The following is a 9,254-nucleotide window of genomic DNA, read 5'->3' on the forward strand; positions in this document are numbered from 1 at the left end:
AATATAATTATAAAATTGAAAAGAATAAATCAATGAATATAATAATAAAATAAAAGGGTCTAGAAGAAAGCAAAAGGTATTGTGGAATCCCACTTGCTACATTAGCAAGTAGGAAATCATTCAAATCAATGGTAGTAGTAGCCTTCATTGTCTAATGCTCCTGAGCTGCTGAAGCTCAGTAACTGTCAGACCCCAAGGCAGAAAGCAGGCCAGTTCAAACAATGCTGCCTTTTATGCTGTTTTTCCCTCCCTCCCCCAGAGCACTGAGATTAGCAGGGACCTCAGGGAAGGATCAATCACTAGCCAATTACACAGGCAATATGAGAGCAGTCCTTCCCCGCTCTTCCCCTTCCCTCTCCTTACCATCTGTTTCCCTGCAGGCAAGCCCAGCTTCAGCTTCAAAACTCAAAGTGTTTCTAAACTTTCAAAATGTTTTGACTGCCCTTGTTTCATTTTGAGGCTGTTTCAAAGCCCTCTGTTTTGTTCTGATTTCACTGTTTCAAACTCGAAACAAGTTGAAACAGCCAGTGAAATTTCACACAGCCCTAGTGCTTAGGTCCCATATACAATCCATGGAGTTCTAAGAATAAGATTTAAAAAAAACAGCACAACAAACATGGCACTACCTAAGTTAGATAAAGGAAGTGTTGATGAGAGGGATGTTTGTTAAACTTTACCCTCTATGGCAGGGGTTGGCAACCTACAGTTTGCGAGCTGGGGCTCACTGTGGAGATCTAACCTGCAAAATGAGGGCATTGGTGGTGTTTGGTAATAGGGGGCTTTGCTCACACTGTGGCTAAGCAGCAAAGAGAAGCAGCCGCAGGGAGAAGTGGCAGCAGTGGGGGCAGCAGCAGCTGGTTCTAGAGCCAGCCCTCCTTCAACCCAAGATGCGTCATTCCAGCCTGCCTCCAGGAAGTGTTGCTGACCCCTTCTCTAAGGAAATTATGCACTATACTCTGGGCTTCAGGAAAATGCTGCCGTAACTGAAGCACACCCAGTTTCTTTAGTTAAAGGCCCTCAAGGGAGTAGTATTACTTTCATCATATCCAGCCACCTTTGACCATGCACAAACTCTTCTGGAGGCAGCACCTTCTTTAGGGTCTGTCACATTTCCCAATTCTATGTTCTGCCCTATTCCACTCCACATCTATATATTTCCCAGATCCCATGCTCCAAAGCCTTCTCTAACAGCACAACCTCACCTGATTTATGAGCCCTAGACCTCTCCTACTCTTAGTTTCTATGAAGACTAAGAGTCAATAGGATCACACTGTGGTTCTAATTTTCTGTGGGAGAGGAGGTCTACTACAACCAGCTGCTTCTCAGAGGTATTTTGTTTCATTTACTTGTATCTTGTTTCTACTCACTTTTTACTGACTACCCATTAGCTTAATGAGATTCACTGACATAAACATTTAATAGTAAATAAGAGGGTATTTTTAGCTGACTCTTTACTAGATGAGTACTGTCTAGATGAGGCAGTGTTAAACACAGACCTTTTTCTAGCAGACACTTAACTTCAAGCATGTGAATAGTTTCATTGACTTCAACAGGACCGAGTAGCTAGATTGGGCTATAAAGGTGCCCCAGACGATTCAGGACAAAAAAAATTGAAATATAATAATCCTTCCCACAACAAGGGAAAGAAGGAAAATAAAAATCAGCAAAAGTCCCTAGCGTTCCCAGTCAAAGCTATAAAAGATTTTCTGTCTGACTTGGAATATGCTTAATGCCTAAATCTGGCTTTCAGTTCCCCTCTCTAGAGCTAGCTTCCCTCCCCCAAGGTTCCCATTTTTATTTGTTTTCTGTGCCAATTTGCAGCATTCATACTTCAGTTAAATTTCCCTAAAGGAACAGCTCTGTCACAGAAATACTCATTTTTCAAGTTAAGCATACACTTAAATGTCAGCAGAAACCACCACAGTTTGCAGGTGCAGTGAATACCATTTAAAACCAGGTTCCTACCACACTATTTTAGTCTGATATTCATAGATTCATAGATTGTAAAGGGCTAGAAGGGACCTTGTTCATTGGGGTCCAGCCCCCTGGCTCTAGACAGGAAGACAACTGGGATCAAGTGACCCCAGCGAGGTGACTATCCAGTCTCCTTTTGAAGATTTCCAGATTCATGCTCCCATCAAGCAACAAGTACAGTTGTCACAAGACCTATATTTCCTCCTACAAACTTCTTTTTGTCTTATCCAAAACTTTCCACTGGAAACCACTCCGTTAACGTTTGATTCTTTTTATGAGGGACATTAAAACAAAAATAGGTGCTTGTTAGGATTTAAATCATTATCTGATTTTTTTACCATTTTATTTGCCATTGTCATAAGCATTATACCTGAATAAATGTCTTTGTAATTACTCTAAACAACAGGAATTCCTCATAATCAGTACCACTGCTCCAGTGGCAAATTCATTTCTGATTATACAGAATCAACTTTCTCAGTCTATTAAAGCTGCCACTAAGAATAAACAACTCTTCTTTCAGACATAGAGCTACAGCTTATATACCACTTTAATTTCTAAATTTTTTTTAATTCAACTAGAGTCTCAGTCACAGTAGATCACCTTGAGATTTTCATATTTAAAGCTAAGACCGATCTAATTTCACACTAATTAAATATAAAATACCATAGTGGGGCTGCCCTCACTATCCTAGAGTGAAATAAACCCAAAGTTTTACTTCTGTTTTCCTGTTCCTGGACCCTCCCTCTGTTGTGCAAAGCTTTATCCAAGGAAAAAGAAAAATCCATCAGCTCTTTATGAGAGTCCATCTATTGGGCATTAAATTATTTTACTACTCCTGTCTCTCAGATCTAAGTTTCTATTTAGAAGATTTTCAGTTGCAGCACCTGGTCCTGAGCTGAGCCAAGTTTACAATTGGCTTGATTTGGTCAAAAGCCTGGCTCTGATTTCCATAATAATTTTCTAAGGTCATTCCCTTAATCAATTCTTTAAAGTTAAAATCAAACAAACAAAATATAATCCTGAATTACAGACTTTCTCTTTTCCCCTCAACGCGTCCTGGACAAAAGGCATTGGGTAAACAGAAATACAGGAGTTGTGCAATACCAAAAGACACTGAGAACAACCAGCAGAATTATTTAAAAAGCTCTGCTTCTCAGTCATTTGCTGCAATCCATTTATTTTAACAATTCTAACATGCATTCATGCTCCAATTCAAAACTAATCTTTCTGATAGAAAAACTCAAACAAACTGTGTAGTTCCCTTTAGGTTACCGAGTCTCCCTTTTCCCTTACCATAAACACTCTCCAAGTATCTTTTAGCAGATCTTAGATCACACATACCTACTTGTTATCTGGACACAAATAGCGCCACTGCAAACATTGAACCAATAAGCAAATGAACAGACATTCACTTTTGATTCAGGAAATGCAGCCACACATCTGCAAGTGGCTCAAGCTAAAAGCCAGGGGGCACTACAGCATGGCTGTATGGCATATAGACAGCATGGACTGGGTGTTCACTTCAACTTTCTGCTTCTCCTGAAGTCTCTGGAATTTGCATTCCAGTATCACAACACCAGGACTTTGAAGTGTTGCTCATCAGTATAAACCAGTATAAGTGATCAGAAATTGGTTTAAACCTGTAACAGAACAGACATTCAGTGCACATAAACCATTTTGAAAATGGCTGAAACCAGTTGAGATAAACCTTGTTAAATGTAATATCAGACTTAACTGATTTGCATCAAACCAGTTTATCCAATGTCTATCCCAGATAGCTTGCTGATTTAAGTTAAATCAGACTCCCCCAGCATCCCAGCATGCATGGCTGGCCCCTCCCCTTTGCTCCCTGGCTGAAGCTTCAGCAGAGACTTACAGACACCACAGAGTCTGCTGGCTTCCCTGTGCCCCCCTCCTCCCTACCCACCACTCACTGCTTAAGCAGGGATCCCTTCCTTCTCTCTCCAATAGCACAGAACATAGCTAACAAGTGGTATGCTAGTGAAAGCTGAGATGTGTCTGTGTAAGACAGATAGGAGAGTGTCCACTTAGGGCTTTTTGGAGCTAATCAACAGGTCAGATGATAATGTCTCTGCATTCCTTCCTTTGGAAAACACTCTTTAAGAAGGGCTTGAACTAATTTGGAAGGGAATTTGGAGAGCGGAAAGGGATCTCGGAGTCCTAGTGGACTCCAAGATGAACATGAGTTGTCAGTGTGATGAAGTCATCAGCAAAGCTAACTTCACTTTATCATGCATCCCCAGATGCAAGACAAACAGAACCAAGGAGGTGATACTTCTCCTCTATCGGGCACTGGTCAGACCACAGTTGGAATACCGCATGCAGTTTTCGGTGCCACACTTCAAGAGGGATGTGGATAACCTGGAGATGGTCCAGAGAAGGGCCACGTGTATGGTTGAGGGCTTGCAGGCCAAGCCCTATGAGGAGAGACTAAGGCACCTGGACCTCTTCAGCCTCCACAAGAGAAGATTGAGAGGCAACCTTGTGGCTGCCTAGAAATTAATCATGGGGGTACAGAAGGAAATTGGTGAGGCTCTGCTCACCAAGGCGGCCCTGTGGGTCACAAGAAATAATGAGCATAAGCTAGCAGAGAGCAAATTTAGACTGGACATTAGGAAGAACTTCTTCACAGTTAGAGTGGCCAAAATCTGGAATCAGATCCCAAGGGAGGTAGTCCTCTTCCCGACCCTGGGGGTCTTCAAAAGGAGGTTAGATAGGCATCTGGCTGGGGTCATCTGACCCCAGCACTCTTTCCTGCCCAGGCAGGGGGTCGGACTTGATGATCTATTGAGGCCCCTTTGACCCTAGCATCTATGAATCTATGAATCTCTAACGAACAAGTCTTTTAGCCTGAGCCACTGCAGGCATATGCCGGCATTTTTTCAGTCCAGAGGGGATGTCTGCACAGTTACAAACTGATTTAGCCCAGCCAGGTTAAACTAACCTGCAAAGATTGAATCAATTCAGGCTCATGCTTTTTAAATGTCTGTCCCTAGCCTCAGAGTTCAAAGATGAATGACCTTTGAGACTGTCACATGTCCTGTTTATGTCTGCTAGTATTCCCCTAGCATCTGAATCATGCTTGAGTGGTCTCAAGAACCAGTTATAAGTAGGTGATCTACATTCCATGTATAGCCTTAACTACATCCTGTACAATCAGGACATTAAGATATTTTACAAGCAATAAACTGAAAAGAACAGGAATATTGATCAGTAACAGACTGCTGCTTCCTCCTAGGAGGAAGTGAAGAGCTGGGAGAGAATTCTAATGTTCAGAAATCTCTACATTAATTTATGCATACGATGATCCTGAGTCTAGGGCAGGAAATTCTCCAGTCCTGAGCATGACTAATGTAATAACTATAAGCAAATAATATTTATTGCAAATGTTGATCAGTAATGAAGGTATCATTCTCAAATAGTTCTTCCACTTCCTGACCTGCAGCCAATTGTAGAGTATTATATAAATTATTCACACTGTTTTCTTCTGTCATTTAGCAAGTAATTTATTAATATTTTCCCACTGTTTGACCAGCTCTAGGTGTATTACTGTATACACACACCCAAGCTATTATTTCAATCTCCTTTTTGAACCAAGCAGTTACACTTAGGATGTGTCTACACACACCATTAATGCACAGCAATAAACTCAAGAGCTTATTACCCTGGTGTTTATTGCTCCTGGAGAGCTCCTAGGTGCACTGTTTATACAGGCAGCCAGTACACAATACATTGAGCCAGGTCAGAGCAGCCTTGGCTGTCAAGGGGCTGGGGGTCAGCCTGGAGCTGCTCTGACTGGGCTCAGTGTGCTGCAGAGGGGCTGGCTGGGGCACAAGGGTGCTTCAGCACAGGGTTAGCTGGCAGACAGTCCATGTATTGAAGCACCCTCATGCCGCAGCCAGCTGGGTCAGCACCTATACATGCACTGCTGTGCATGAAAGAACTCTGCTACTGGATAGTTCTTTATTTACCAGTACTACCCTGTGGTGGAGTTTATTTGTTTCCTGAGCCCTAATAGGGTCATATGTGTAGATATTGAGATTTGTACTATGGAGCTATGTAGATCCACCCTGAGAGAGAAGTTATTAGTGGACTTGACCCAAGCAGAAAGATCTGAATGTGGAGTCTTCCAGGTCTAAAGGTTATGGGCTGGCCCATCCTCTAGCCACAGTCCTATATCAGAACTCTGCACAGGCACAAGGACCCTAGGCTAACATGGTATTCAAATGCTGGAGTGGAGCTTGTCAGATTTATGAGAAGAAAGAGTAGGTCCAGGGAAAGAAAAGTAAGAAAACTTAAACTGGTACTAATAAAGGTAGGACACAGACCTCAGTTTTTCCATTTACTACTGCTAGTGGAGGAGTCCTTCCTTGGTCAGGTTTGGAAGTACACCACTTTTATGGCTCCATCCTTTTTTTTCCAGTGAATTTCCATTTAGAAACACATAAAAATAAATTCTGCTTCAATGGTATTCTTTCCTCTTGTTCCTCTCTGTAGTTGTGACTACTTGCTATACAGGAAAGAAGAAAGGAGACAGATCTCTCCCAAAATGCTTCCTTCTTGGTGAATCTGCTACAGGACTTTCTTTTACCACAAGCCCATATAATTAATAGGATTTGGAAATTCTGTCCCCTGTCACAAAATCATTTCTGGCCTTTACACAGGATCAATTTGCTGGGAGACTCTTAGTTTCCAGAATCCTCAGCATCTTTTCCACAGGTAATGCACTGAGGGGTTGATCTATCTTATCAGGCAAGGTAAAGTAAAAGAAATAATATGAAAAGAAGTGAGTATCCATAATGAAGTTGAAGTGGGAAACCTAAGATATGCAACATGCCCTTCCCACAGAATATTAGCTTGGAAACTAGAATCCTGAGCAGGGTAGCACCAGAGCCCTCTTCTGTGCTCTTATTAGATGCTCCATTGATAAGTTTGATCAGAACAAAGGGTTGGTCCTTCAGAAGAGAGACAATCAAAAACCAGAGGAAATGCAGGATTTTAATTGAAAGATTAGAAAGAAAGAAAATCTACCAGGCCACAAAATTAGCAAAAACTGAAATATATGTGATTCTGAAAGTCCAACAAAGAGAGCAGTCTACAGAGCTTTGCAGAACAGGCACTCAAACTGCTATGATGTTAATGGATCCCCTTAATGTAAAATAGCTGAATATCTTTGTAAACATTCAGATAACTCTCCCTTGCAATGGAAAGTTATCAGAGCAAGAGGTACAAAGTAATTCTCATTCCTTTAGCTCAGGTGCTGAAGACCCAGCTGCAGGGGAACTGACAAAGGGTTTTTGTCAACACTAGTTAAAAGAGGTGGGAGAAAAGGTGACAAAGTCCCATTCATTCCTGTGCTCACACTAGACAAGTGGGCTGTGCCCTCTTATACAACTCTGTGGATACCACAGGCAGGTACATTATTCATGAGACATGTTATTTATTAATTATGCTGTGGTAGGCTTAAATGTAACTCCACATTTACGGAGGTAGAGTAGCACAGCTACTTTACACAGCTAACTTCAGTCATGTAAATAACATTTCAGGTCATTTTTGGAGTTTTGGAGCCTAATCCTGGGGAGGACATATAAGCTAGAAGGAGGAAGAGTCTACCTTTTAGTCCAGAAACCTGTTAGTTGTGGTAATGGCCCAGGGAATGAGATCCAGGACCTAGGTCCCCCTTGTTGTGCATCAGGGCATACAGTGTGAATTAAAAACAAGCCAGAATCCTGTCAGGGGATAAGGCACAATGCCGCATTTATTGGAACATAAAACATGCAACATGAAAAGGATAAAGAACAGTAAGGTTATTTGCTTCACTTATTCCCATTCATACTCATTCATTTATTTATTCATTCATTCATACAAGCAAACACAGACACACATAGATAATGAGACAGTTCTGCAAAGGTTAAGGTGTTACCAAGTTTTTAAAGTTGCTCAAGGTCAGTCCGGTGGCTGGCCAGGCTGACCAAGACAGCTGGAGTCAGGTCTTGTTGGATGCGCCCAAAACTCCTTCTTTCAGGTGGAAGAGACCCAAAGCCTTGTCTTGGTGTTCATTCTTTATAGTAATAGCTGTCCATACCAGACTATGGATTCCGCTGAGTCAGACGTGAAGGCTGTCCTTCTTGTCTTATTGGCAGGCTGGGACTGGTAGGTCAAGATCTTCCAGCTTTGTGGTCTGCAGTCCTCAGGGGCTGTTGCTTGCAGTCTTCAGCCATCAGGATGGAGCATGATTTAGTGTTTGGTAATCCTTTACTGCTGACTCTAGGTCACTGTAGCTCTTAACCATCAAACCACAGAAGGCTATTTTCACCTGCTGCAAGAGACCTGTCTTTCCGTGTTGCTGGCACGTATGTCCATCATTTATTCTTTTGTTACCTCTTTCCACATAAACCAGACATATCCACACACACCAGACATACCAGAAATGCTTACACAAGCATTTTCCTTATACTAAATTTAAGTTCTAAAGTCATGAGTCCAATAGGTCAAATACATTTATGCTAGGCAATAAGAAATTTAAAATAGATGGTTAATTCAAGCACTAATAATGACCGATCAAATTATAATAAGTAAATCATAACCAGATAAACTTTATCTTAATGGTTAAATCTTTTCTTTATATAAAAAGAGAAATAAAATAAGCAGTCAAAACAATTATAGTCAATAACAAGATAAGCAATAAAAGCAAAATCTTCACTGCAATACTACACCCTCACCCAGAGCAGGTCTAGTAGCTCCAACTGCTACTTCCCAGCAAAGTGCCATTACCATCAAGCTACAGGCTAAGCCAAGCCAAAAACCATTTCCACCTCTCCTGTTGATGCTGACCCATTAGGCAGCTCACAGGGAAAGGTATAGAAGAAACATGTCTCTGTGGCTCAGTGAGATGGATACAGTCCTCAAAGTCCTAGGTTCTGTTTCCAGTAATTAGCCCTAATGGTATATCTGTTTTGTATTCAAAAATCATTGGCTAAAACTGGATAGACTGTGGTGGCTATCATCCAATGTGCCCTCTCTTCCAAGGCAATACCATAGATACTAGGACTGTGTGAAGCTTTGGTCCCTGGTGCAATTTGGCAAAAATTTGGCCCAATTTGGTTGCCAAATCTCTGAATACAAATTGAATCAGGAGACCCTTTAATCTCTCTGAATCGAATCATAATCCTCTGAATCACTTCAGAGAGATTCAGAAAGATTCAGTGATTCAGATATACACACAGCTTTAAATATTTTTTCTACATGCCTCAAGGTAC

The sequence above is a fragment of the Crocodylus porosus genome, unplaced genomic scaffold (assembly GCF_001723895.1).
Source record: "Crocodylus porosus isolate Cpor-Errol unplaced genomic scaffold, CroPor_comp1, whole genome shotgun sequence".
NCBI classification, from domain to species: domain Eukaryota; kingdom Metazoa; phylum Chordata; order Crocodylia; family Crocodylidae; genus Crocodylus; species Crocodylus porosus.